The sequence below is a fragment of the Paramormyrops kingsleyae genome, chromosome 4 (genome assembly GCF_048594095.1).
Source record: "Paramormyrops kingsleyae isolate MSU_618 chromosome 4, PKINGS_0.4, whole genome shotgun sequence".
Classification (NCBI taxonomy): domain Eukaryota; kingdom Metazoa; phylum Chordata; class Actinopteri; order Osteoglossiformes; family Mormyridae; genus Paramormyrops; species Paramormyrops kingsleyae.
Genome location: NC_132800.1, coordinates 38,468,451 through 38,480,962, shown reverse-complemented (window position 1 = coordinate 38,480,962; position 12,512 = coordinate 38,468,451). Strand labels below are relative to the sequence as shown.

Genomic DNA, 12,512 nt, shown 5'->3' with positions numbered 1-12,512 from the left:
CATATTGTTTTCTCAAGAACAGTTGCACAGCAACAAGGACTAGTTATTCAAGACATCAGGAGTGCTCTTGCTAAAAAAAATCATTGATTGTCACTCCTATAATATATAATATAAAGATGATGAAAACCTCACAGTCTTTTACAGTGATGGGAGTGTAGGAACTATAAATCACAAAAGTCCAAAATTCTGTACATGTATAGCAAATAATCATGAAACATGTGTCTGTATTTTGGTTCACAGCATCCTTTATCCTCCACTGACACCTTGTCAGGTAATCTCTAATCAATCAGATCGCCAGAAAACAAACATAAACCCAAAAGCTGACCTGAACTCCATGTTAACAGACCTCATGGAATGGAGCCAATCAGACAAGTACACTGAAAATAAGGAGCTCTACAAGATGGTAGAGAGGGCACACAAGCTAGTTTTTTCACATTTTAATATTCGGTCAAGAAAAAGAAAAATAACTGTACTACATGCCTATCGCCAACGGTTAAAAAAGGCGAAACGTGTACTCACCATGAATTACCCTACTAGGCGAAAAAGCAGAAGGAAAAGTAAAAGAAGGCAAAAATAAGAACTGACAAATCATTCATTATTAAAATTCTTTAAAAAAAAAAAATTTGAATAATTTTAGGTGCTTTAAATATTAATGTGCTTGTGAGTACTTTACAGTGAGTGATGCACATACATAAATTCTCCAGTACTTTTGAGATCTACACAAAGCATAAATTAGATTAATACAGTAGTAAGATAACAACACCATTGTAATGTTTTAGAATTCTTCTTTGGCATCATACATGTAAAATGTAAAACTTCTGATACAATTCTTCTTCTTAAATCTATAAATTTATAAACCACTTGCTTCTTATTTGTATATAATCTGCATGCACTAGAATATGAATGTGTAGTTGAAATATGAAATGTGAAATTGAACAGTGTTTTCATTGTAAAAACAACTTAAATTTGTATTTCTTTGTAGTTTAGATATAAGCTGTGTAAATGATTTGTGAATGAGTTCAACTAATTCTGAATATTTTTTGCAAACCTAGGAAAAACAATTGTATAATAGGTAACACTAAGTATTAGAGGTGTAATGATACGCGTATTCGTATTGAACCGTTCGGTATGAGGCTTTTGGTTCGGTACGCATTACAAACCGAACAATTCAGAAAAATACTTTTATCCCTCTGGAGTCGACGGCATCGTCAGCGATGCCGAGTATCTTTCTTGTCTATTTCAGTTCATAACTCGCTGAAATCTTATTATAGAAACATGAAAAAAACGCTGACTATAAATCCGTAATCGGTCTTCTTTTCAAATCGTCCATTGTCGGAAGTATTAAAGTTTTTTAAATTAGGTTAAATCGGCAAGAAAGTAAACCATGTCACCTTACAAAAAAAGGTAAAACAAAGTAAGTCACTCAAATAGGCCACTAAACATTTTTGTAGATTTTTTTACTTACTGGGTAAAACCGAGTGCTTCTTTCAGTACTGATGTGCCATAATCTAAAATTATTTCTAAGAATATTGCCTCCCAGAGCTGTTGACATAGAATCAAATATTTATTTTAATTTTTTGTTTTTTCTAGCATTGTAATATTGTGGACCGGAGTATAACGTACCTAAACTCACTAGCGGAACAGGATGAGCAGTACTACAGTATAAAATAGAAAAGAATTGGAGGTAAAATAAAAACAGATATACTTTATTCTGTGTATACTGTACTGTATATATGATTACTGATTTACATTTGCAGTTACATTCACATCATTTTACAGAGCAAATCGTCACCTCCATTTCAGTGCCTTTGCTGCATCAAAAGGCTACCTGGGACCATGGAAAAGGATAAAATGGGAACATACCCTTCAGACTGACAGTATTTCATGTGGCATTGTCACAGCTGTGCTAATTTTTATTTTTTTGTTGTTATTGTTATTAATTAGAAATAGATAATTGAATTTTGAATTTTAGATATAGTTTACAGTTTTACTATGAATGCATATTTGGTTAAGGAACACATTCTAAGAACAGTTTAAGTGAGGCTAAACTAATTTTGCTACTGTGACATTAAATGTATCATTCTGTTTGGGTCCCCATTAGTTTGCTGAGATCTTTCTAGACGGCAAGGAGGAGTATCTTGCTTGCCCATCTGTAGAGCAAGAGAGGGAACGACTAGGGTTACTTCTTTTCAATTCACTTGGTAAGTATATTTATATTTAGAGTTTTTTTATTGATTGTTCCTTGTATAAAGAGTAATAATGGAGCAAATATGTTTCCTGTATTTTTTAGATAACTCAGGTATTTGTGGTATCTGTCACCAGAGTGTGTCTGTGAAGAACAAGGCAAGTGACACAGATATTTTAATTTTTAATTAAATTTAATGTTACATGGTTTTAAATCTAAAAATAAAGAACCTAAACAAATGATAATTTAATTAAAATCCTTTAAATTCCAGTTTACTTTGTGCCTTTTGGGATAATTTGCCATGTACAACTTGCTAATTGGGTAGTAAAATTGCATTTTAAAATACAATAAAAAAAGATCCTCTGGAATTGGATAACCTTGACTTTCCATTTCTTGTGCAAATGATCTATCTAGGGAAGATGCTTTTCTTGTTTTGCAAATATTCATACAAAATTTCTACCTGGGAGTCAAGAGGACAGCAGGTGTCTATTTTGCAAAGGTAAAGTCGAACTTCGTTACAACGTACCTCGGGGGACATTAAGAATTTGTACGTTATAACCATAGTATGTTGTAACCAAGTCCCTCAAAATGAATGATAGAACACAAAATGTATATAAAAAAACTTTTATAAAACACCCCTCAAGTTGACAATATGACATACAGCTTGTGTAGTTTGAAGAATATAGTTCCGATTCTGAATAGGAACTATATTCTTCAAACTAGGTTAATATCAGTTACTCATAGACAGCCGACATAACGCAAAATCCACTGCCGGCTTATCGTTCGAATCGCCTTACTGGAACCTAATGTCAAACCGAAATTATGCACCTGTATGATTCAATTGGCTGAAATAAATTTCGATACCATGACACCATGCAAAATCATGAAAAAACGGGGGCTGCATGCAAGGAGTCCGGCCGGCATGGAATGCTTCGTGAGGATAGGTTCATACAGTTAGGCGTTGCTAAGCGATGTAGATGGCCGGCAACAGCCGATTCCGAATTGTGCGTGCGCTCGGAAGATGAGGCTGTACGTTGTAACGAAGGTCAGTTTGCCTGTTTTCCTCTGAAAATCATACGTTATATCGAAGTTTACGCTGTAAAGGTGTACGTTCTAAGCGATACCGGCAAATGGAATAATGCATTACACGAATTCGGGACATTGAAATTTGAACGTTGTATTGGTGTAAACGTTATAAACGAGGTACGTTGTACCGAGGTTCGACTGTAATGAATTTTGGGATTGAAAGTGTATTCATTAAATGTGCTTTGGTACACATCCATTACATCAATAAGCAATAATGGTTTCAAAATATAAAACCTCAAGTAAATGCCAATGCTAGCCTACGTCATCAACTTTACACATCTTTCCCCACAGGTGCCTTCACGATCACAATAGCATTCAGGCCTAAAACCTTTGAGTTGTGCATTATGACAGTAGTGGCTGTGTACAACAACAACAAATTTATTTTTGTATAGCGCATTATCACAACATTACATTGTCCCAAAGCGCTTTACAGCATCCCCACCCAAAGTCCCCAGTGAGTAAGCCATAGGCGACAGTGGCAAGGAAAAACTCCCTAGAAGGAAGAAACCTTGGGAGGGACCAGACTCAAAGGGGGAGCCAATTCTAAATTCTAAATTCTAAATTCATCCTCCAGGGGCCGGCAGGGAGAGTCAAATACAGTTAAATCTGAAACACAAACGGGGAGCAGGGGGGAGATGACAAGCCGGTGCCACCGCTCCCTCCAATCGCCAGGCAGCCAGAAAGCAGGGAGCGGGTCATACAAGGAAGATGACACAGGCAGAATGACGAGCTGGATGCACGGACGTCATTGGTAGTGGCGACGTCACATGTTGCAGGGTGTGCTGGACATCTTGATAGATTGAGGGCTTTTGATTGAGGGGATAGATGTAGAGCCCTTTTGTCCTCTATATTGTGTAGAGTTAAAATAACACCATCTGATGTTGCATTTTATAGCAGTAAGATTATTGTAAAATGCCACTAATAGACATTCTATTAACGTTGGTATTATTTCTTTTTCAGGAGAAAGTAACCAATACAGAGAAGTCGAGGCAGAAGACAATTCAGGAGAAAGTAACCAATACAGAGAAGTAGAGGCAGAAGACAGTTCAGGGGAAAGTAACCAATACAGAGAAGTCGAGGCAGAAGACGGGTCAGGAGAAAGTCATCAATACAGAGAAGTCGAGGCAGAAGACGGGTCAGGAGAAAGTCATCAATACAGAGAAGTCGAGGCAGAAGACGGGTCAGGAGAAAGTCATCAATACAGAGAAGTCGAGGCAGAAGACGGGTCAGGAGAAAGTCATCAATACAGAGAAGTCGAGGCAGAAGACGGGTCAGGAGAAAGTAACCAATACAGAGAAGTCGAGGCAGAAGACGGGTCAGGAGAAAGTAACCAATACAGAGAAGTCGAGGCAGAAGACGGGTCAGGAGGAAGTCACCAAAATAAAGACAATGCAGGACAAAGCCAAGAAGATCAACGAGGTAAAAGAAGTGTGTGTGTGTGTGTGTGTTATATATATATATATATATATAATGTATGTATGTATGTATGTATGTATGTATGTATAGGTACTTTAACTTTATTGTTACTTTAACCTTTTTTTGTCCTCCACCCTTACAGGGGGATTTCTGGTGGAAAGTGCTCTAAAAGTTTCAGACTTTCACCAAGCAAAGAGGTAAAGACTATGATCTCATAAAATGTGGTTTTGTATAATAGCAAATTATGATATAGATCAGTTTTATTATATTTTAAAATATCATATTGTCATAAGCATTCTTACATCTACATTGGGGGAAATAATTATTTGATCCGCTGCTGAATTTGTAAGTTTGCTGACAAACTAGAGACTGTTCATTTTTTTTTTATGAGGTAGTTTCATTTTTATGGAGAGAGACAGAATATCAACCAAAAATAAATTGCTTTTCATGCCATTGAGTGAATATTTTTTGATCCCCTACAACCCAGCCAGACTTCTGGCTCCCACAGACTGGCTGTGTGGCCATGTTGCACACAGATTACAATCTATCAGTTACAGATACTCCTGATTTTCATTTTATATTCTGTCTCTCTCCATTATATTATATTATATCCAAATAATTATTTAATAAATAAATAGTTTAATAAATAATTATTTCCCCTACTGTATGAATTCAAAGAAGGGCTTCTTAAGTTATTTTTATTAATGATTCACTGTACATTGATATTTCAGATATCTGGTCACTTCAGAAGAACTACAGAGGAGATGCTCTCCACCAGAGAGCTACTCTGTGAACACTGTGATGGCTTATCTGCGGAAGGCCAAAGGACAAAAAAAAAAATTGAAGAGAGGTTGACAGAGATGGAGGTGAAGCCATCAAAGCGCACAAAGTTGACTTCACAGTAGGGCTGAAACGATTCCCCGAGTAACTCGAGTAACTCGATTACAAAAAATCATCGAGGCAAAATCCTCTGCCTCGAAGCCTCTATTAATTCATTTTAAAGTTCATGTCACGTTTTTTCGCAATGATTTTTGCATTACTGTTACAATGCACTTACGCTTACGTCACCCACGAAGCGGAAGGAGACGGCGGTGTTTTGATTTGAGGGCGCGAGCGCGGACTACTGTGGGCTGCGTAATGGAAGGGAGCAATGGCGATGAGCAAAGAGAAAACAGAAGAAAACGACAAAAAATGTCAAAAGTTTGGAATCATTTTAAATTAAAAAATAAAGAGAACGCTGTAGTATGTGTCCACTGTAAGGTCGAGCTAACTTACCACAATAGCACGTCGTCCATGCTGCAGCATCTCAACAGGAAACATCCGCTCTACTCAGAGACCGGAAGAGGACGCTCACCCGAGACCAGGTAAATAAATTCAATGTAGCGTTAAATCAATGCGATTGTTAATCGAGATAGGGGCTGTTAAATAATGTACGTTAATTATGTAAGGGATAAACCACAACGGTCAGTGCAATACTGCACGACAGATGTAGAGCTAGGATACTAGTAGCCTTGATAGCTAGCTAGCGATGCAAACTTGGGCTAACCTAGGTTACTTAAAACACAAAACACAAATTAGGTATGTTACAATCCACGGGAATCCCGGCCGCCATTTTCTACGATCGCCACTGCTATGCGATATAGGTGCATCACAGGGTAACCCCAAGGTAAAATGGGCAGTGCGCTGTCTGTGATCGGCTATTTCTGCGAGATTCCTTGTTATGACATACTTAGGATTCCCCTCTTCAGCCTCGAATTCGAATTTTTCAATTTGATCATACGGTTTGTCATTTTTGCTTGCGCCGAAAATTTTCATCAAGTTCAACCTGTTCTAAACCAAAATCTATGCTTTGGACAATAACAAAAGCTAATTGGACGCTCTTTCTATTGTTTTTTCTGTTAACTGGTAAAGTTTCATCAAAATCAAATGAATCCAAGACAGTTATTTACCGTTCCGAAGATTGCCTGTCTGATTGACTGAGTGTCATGGCGGTCACTGCGTTTTTGCATCTTTAGCCTTGTCCGTCACACTAATTAACTGATTAAAAGGAGAAATAGATATCCAACTTAATTGTTTAGTGTTTTATCTGATTCTCTGAAACTTTCAACACATACAGAGAAAGTTAAATTCAGTTCTCAACCCACAAGGAAGTTATTGAACATTCCCTTTTGTTGATCACAGCTTTTGTTTTATTCTAATGCAAAGACAATACATGGAAATTAGCCATTCCCCGAATATTAAAACTGTCATAACTTCCTTAATACTGAACATAGAGGGGTGGTTTTGGTATCAAAATTTATGTTTCTTTACACTCTCCCTGATGATTTGCAGGTCTTAATTTTACTGTCTCATTTTTTTGTAACATACCTACACAAATGCTCCTGACCTACAAACTATAGCCTACACATGATAGATGGTGTGCCAGCTGCAAGACACCACAAATCAAAGCCTGGATACTATTAACTAAGTAGTAGTACAAGTTTTCTCGTGTCATACAGGGTGGCTAGCTGCCTGCCAATCTGACACTCCACTCACTGACAGAAAACACGAGTAACCCAGCAGATATAACCTAGATCGCTGCTTACCTTCTCTTGAAACCTGGTCAAAATCCATGGGAAACAACATCCACTGAGAAGACAATCCATTGTTTAAATCCATCATGAGTTTTCAGCAAGCCCATTCGCAATATAAACGTGCCGGTTAGTCTAATCTATCAAAGTCATTCAGTTTTAAGTATCGCGAATTCAAGATTGCGCAACTCACTCACTCACTCACTCACTCTCTAACACACACTCATTCACTCACTCACTCAGTCTCTCATGCGCCTCAAATATGTTTTATCCGATTACTCGATGGAATTTTCAGTAGAATACTCGATTACCAAAATATTCGATAGCTACAGCCCTACTTCACAGTGCTCCAAACTTTGTGAAGGTAATAATGGAATGGGAGAATAAAGGGAACCAAATCTTTGTCCTGTATCACAAAACTGTTACGTGACCATAGGACTGGACGATATGGCAAAAATTTATATCACGATATATTTCTTAATTCTGGTCGATACGATATAATTCCGATATCGATATGGACAATATTAAAAAGCCTCAGGAAAAAACTGCCGAGGACACACACAATGGATGTCTGCAAACTGAATTTGCAAAGTCTATTATACCTCCAGGCTCCTCCTATTAAAATTATATATATTTTTTTTTTTATAAAAACAGTACAAAAAAAAAAAAGGTTCACTTTTTATTTGTATTTAGCCTTTACAAACAAGAAATGTGAAATAAACTATCAAATAAATAAAACTCTCAGACTCAGCTTATTAACAATAATATATTTCCATTTAAACTAGAACAGGCTGATTATTCATATACAATCGAACCCGGTTATGTCGCCGGCCTAGGGGGTTGCCTAAAAGCGTCGAGATAACCGATGATCGAGATAACCGAAAACCAATATGGCAGCAATATATTAACATGTGCTTGAAATTTATTTATGTGCGTTAATAACTGAGAATATACATGCACAGGTTTTTGGCATTGCTATAAATATGTACATACATCGGGGCCGGTTCTAGACATGCATATATGAGGGGGCAGACAGAAATGTGAAGGGGGCACATGGTGGCGACAAAGGCGGGAAAGGGGTGGGGTGGTGCTCTGGATAACTGTTTTTGTCATGTAATTGGATTGCACTTTGTCAGGCCTCTACCCTAAAACCTGTCCAACTTGGGTGTCCCACCTGAAGGCTAAGCTTCTGCTGGTGTAGCTCTTAGGGTTACTGAGGCACGCAAAGCCCCTGACCACAGTAAGGTGGCAATCCCTCAGGGGGAAAACTGAAAAGTAAAACAACAAAAAATAAAATAAAATATTCCTCATCAGATTAAAACAAGTAAAAACATGACATTTACCTTAATTGGATGGCCTATATCAAACATATTTGAACCCAACAAAACACTTTTCACTATTGCCAATATTACCAAAACTAAAAAGGCTAGGCTAAGTTGTGAAAAAGAAAAAATCAATTCACCGAGTCTTGAAATATAAAACTGAAAAATAGGATCGGTCAGGGTTCATTTCACTACATGTTGTACTTCTTATAACTATGTATGTGACGAATAAAGAATCTTGAAATCTTGAAATCACAACGAACAAGTCGCTCAATGAGAATGAATGACGTAACCGACTGGCTTAGCTGCTTCTAGCGCCGAGGTGGTTAAAATGGTACGGTCCACACTAGGGGTGTCTGAAATCGTTTTCTTTAAAAAAAAAAAAAAAAAGAAAAAATTTAAGACCCCCCCCCCCCCCCAAAACTGCTATTTTTGTCTATTTGGGGGGGTCTTGATCGGGGGGTACTGGGGGGTATAGTACCCCCCAATCAAGACCCCCCCAAATAGACAAAAATAATTCGAACCATGATCTCACGAGTCGCTATGATTTTGACGAGAGAGATTGCTGCTTCCTCTAAACCTCCCGCAATCACGCAGCTCATTTTGCTCTGCCCTGCCTACTGAGAAACTGGCTCATTTGCATACTAACAGTGATTGGATGTTTAGCTGGGGGGAGGGTGAGTGGGGGATCTCTGCCGAGTGCCGTGTGAGCCCGCGCACAAACAGAACGCGGAGGGAAAGAGCGAACAAGAAGTGAAACTTATCATCTCGTTTGTGCCTTTTCAGTGGATTTTTCAGCTACTGTACGTAGTAAATCTTGTCCATATTCAGTTTGTCGGTAATTATTATTTTCTTCCTCAACTTCTAAAAGTTTGATTTAAGGGGGCAGGACGTTTGCTTAAGGGGGCGTTGCCCCCTCTTGCCCCAGCGTAGAGCCGGCCCCGACATACATGTTGGCTAACAAAAGGCATATGTGCACCAACTAACAGCAGAGATTTACCAGTATACAATAAAAACCACCGTCGTTTCTCGATACAAACCTTTAATTATATTCTCCAACATTGAAAACACAAAGATCGCTCACAAAATCACAAAAAACCTGCGGGGTGTACTGTAGTTCGTTTTTACAAAAAGCTAACCAGTGTCAAAATTAAATTCACGAGTCATTTCGCTCTGACACAACTCTGAAAAGTATCATACACGCGGTTACTATGGTTTCTTTACAAAGTCTAAAATGCTTTGTTGCTTTTGCCTTTAACAGTCTGCTTGAAAACAAATGCTTCAATATTATTTATGCTGTCTAAAAAAGTTTTACCTGGATCGCGTTTCACCGCTGCGTTGTTCAGCAAATTACCATGCGAATGCGATTTGAATATGCGCTGTTTAGCACTTGTGATACATTCGTCACGGGGATCGAGATAACCGATGTTATGTGGCAATTTTGGCCCTCTTTTGTGCTCGAGATATTAGGGTTCGGCGACATAAAAGAATCGACATAACCGATGAGAAAATGTTAAGACAAAGAGGGAATTTGGCGGTTCCACTTCAAAAACGTCGACTTAATAGGGTTGGCGAGTTAACCGAGGACAAGATAAGTGGGTTCGACTGTGCGTGCGTGTGTGTGTATGTATATGTGTATATATATATTCAAATGTATATCGAAATATCGGAAATGTGTTTAAAAATCGTATCACCGTTATTGAAAAAAATTCTATCGCGATATATATTGATATTGAATTATTGTCCAGCCCTACGTGACCATAGTATTGTTACAATTATTTATCTTTTATTAAGTTTGACATTATTACAAATTACTGTGTGTAGATGAATGCAGTGATCTGGCTGGGGATATAATGCACCTGGCAGCAAAATTCATTCCGAAGGAAAAAGTGGGTCAAGCGTTGTTGGAGGATGGGAATGTCCATGAAGCCATGGCCAAAGCAGAAGACTGTAGGTCATTAATTAATTAATACAGTTAAAGGTGACAGAATAATACAATTTAACTGGAAAGCTAAATAACTTATGACCTTTTCAATTGTAGATCATTTTGCTTGCATTGCCTCTGGTTTCCTCAACTCTGGCTAATACACTATTTTCTTACTTCCTCCCTCACCCCTTCTGGGGTGTGCTGCCTGGAGAACCATGTCATCGAAGAATTTATGCCTCTGCTGCCTGCAAGACTACTACCTCCACCTCCGGCAACTACCCTCCAACCTGCCTGCCCTTGGCTCACGCGATGCCTCTCCATCCTTCCCTGCGGCTGTGCCACTGTTGATCTTGCCATCATGCACCAAGCACCCCATGCCTGCACCGGTCGGCCGCTGCATTGAGACTGATATTTCAACCCCTGTATTAGCTTAGTCATATCATCTTGTTTTGTTTGACTCATCTGCCGGCCCCTGGAGGATGGGCTCCCCCTTTGGGTCTGGTTCCTCCCAAGGTTTCTTCCTCTGAGGGAGTTTTTCCTTGCCACCGTTGCCTTTGGCTTACTCACTGGGGGGTCCTTACGTGGCAGAAATGTAAAGCGCATTGAGACAATGTAATGTTGTGATAATGCGCTATATAAATAAAATTGCATTGCATTGCATTGCATAGGAAGACACTGGAAGCTGTGAAGAATACTTTAGAAAATAACTGGGAAACATTTGACCTGGGCCTGCAGTTATAAAAGGTGCTTTTGCTTTAATTGATTCTTGTCTTAAAGAGAAAATGAGAGCACTGAAATCAAACGACTCCAAAGATGAGTAATTTTTTTCTTCTTGCCATTTTATGTTCATTGTGTTCAGCTGAATTAAAAAAAAGTAAGATGTGCAGTACAAATAAAAACACAAAGCAGGAGGGAGGCAGCCTGCACTGCACCTCTCTCGGGAATGGGAGAAAAGGCTGATTTAAAAGCATATAACTAAGATCGGTGGATCTCATGGGAATATGGTCGATTTCTGATCCCCTCAAATTAACGTGATCGAGGCCGATAGATCGGTGCGCCGATCGATCGGTGCACCCCTACTCTGGAGTCTAGGGGTAGGGAACACACTTTCACTGATTGGGGCATGATCACACATTTCATTCAATATCATAAACTTAATTCATGGCAAATAAATTATTTCTTATATATTTGTTTTGGCATTAAACTCATCTTTATCTTAGTGTACTTTATAAATATGTCAGATTTACCCCCCCCCCCCCTTTTATGGCTCTGACTGGAACGTTTCTGGATCGCGTTTTACCTTTGCGCTGTTAATAAAATTACCATGCGAATGCGATTTGAATACGCCCTAATGCGGCTATTTAGAATGTGAATAGCAATCTCGGGTGACAGTGGCACTACACGCCCCCGATGCAGGTAAAACAAAGTAAGGTGACATGGTTTACTTTCTTGCTGATTTAACCTAATTTAAAAAACTTTAATACTTCCGACAATGGACGATTTGAAAAGAAGACGATTACGGATTTAGTCAGCGTTTTTTTCATGTTTCTATAATAAGATTTCAGCGAGTTATGAACTGAAATAGACAAGAAAGATACTCGGCATCGCTGACGATGCCGTCGACTCCAGAGGGATAAAAGTATTTTTCTGAATGGTTCGGTTTGTAATGCGTATCGAACCGAAAACCTCATACCGAACGGTTCAATACCAATAAGCGTATCGTTACACCTCTAGTATTTACTGTACCTGTTTATCAGTGTATTATTATGATTAACCAGGGTTCCCGCTGCCGCTCGTCACTCTCGTCATTGACGAAAACGGAACCCATGGTGACGAAGAAAAACGGCATCAAATCGTCACTCTGGCGAATTCAATTTTCAAATGACGAATTTTTAATTTTTGAAAAGTCGAATTTCATTTTTTCCCCATTTTCAACCGTAGCACCCGTAGCGCCTAATCAAAACTGGCCCGGCGCCCCAGACACACGATCGTCGATCATCCATGTC

At 38.7% G+C, this 12,512-nt stretch overlaps 1 protein-coding gene across 13 annotated transcripts in view; it reads left to right on the top strand.

Moving 5' to 3' along the window:
* The window catches only part of LOC111837909 (NACHT, LRR and PYD domains-containing protein 1b allele 5-like), a 42,262-nt gene that overhangs the window by 5,800 nt on the left and 23,950 nt on the right, over window positions 1-12,512 (top strand). For 4 of the 13 annotated variants that reach the window (XM_072711293.1, XM_072711300.1, XM_072711289.1 and 1 more), the window contains 7 exons: window positions 1,591-1,684; window positions 1,780-2,201; window positions 2,291-2,343; window positions 2,600-2,684; window positions 4,232-4,690; window positions 4,830-4,884; window positions 5,419-6,051. The gene's annotated coding sequence lies outside the window, so the exon portion shown is untranslated. Of the gene's footprint in view, window positions 1-240; window positions 272-1,590; window positions 1,685-1,779; window positions 2,202-2,290; window positions 2,344-2,599; window positions 2,685-3,845; window positions 4,049-4,231; window positions 4,691-4,829; window positions 4,885-5,418; window positions 6,052-12,512 lie in introns of all 13 variants that reach the window. The other 9 variants (XM_072711295.1, XM_072711288.1, XM_072711292.1 and 6 more) reach the window with 9 other exon arrangements.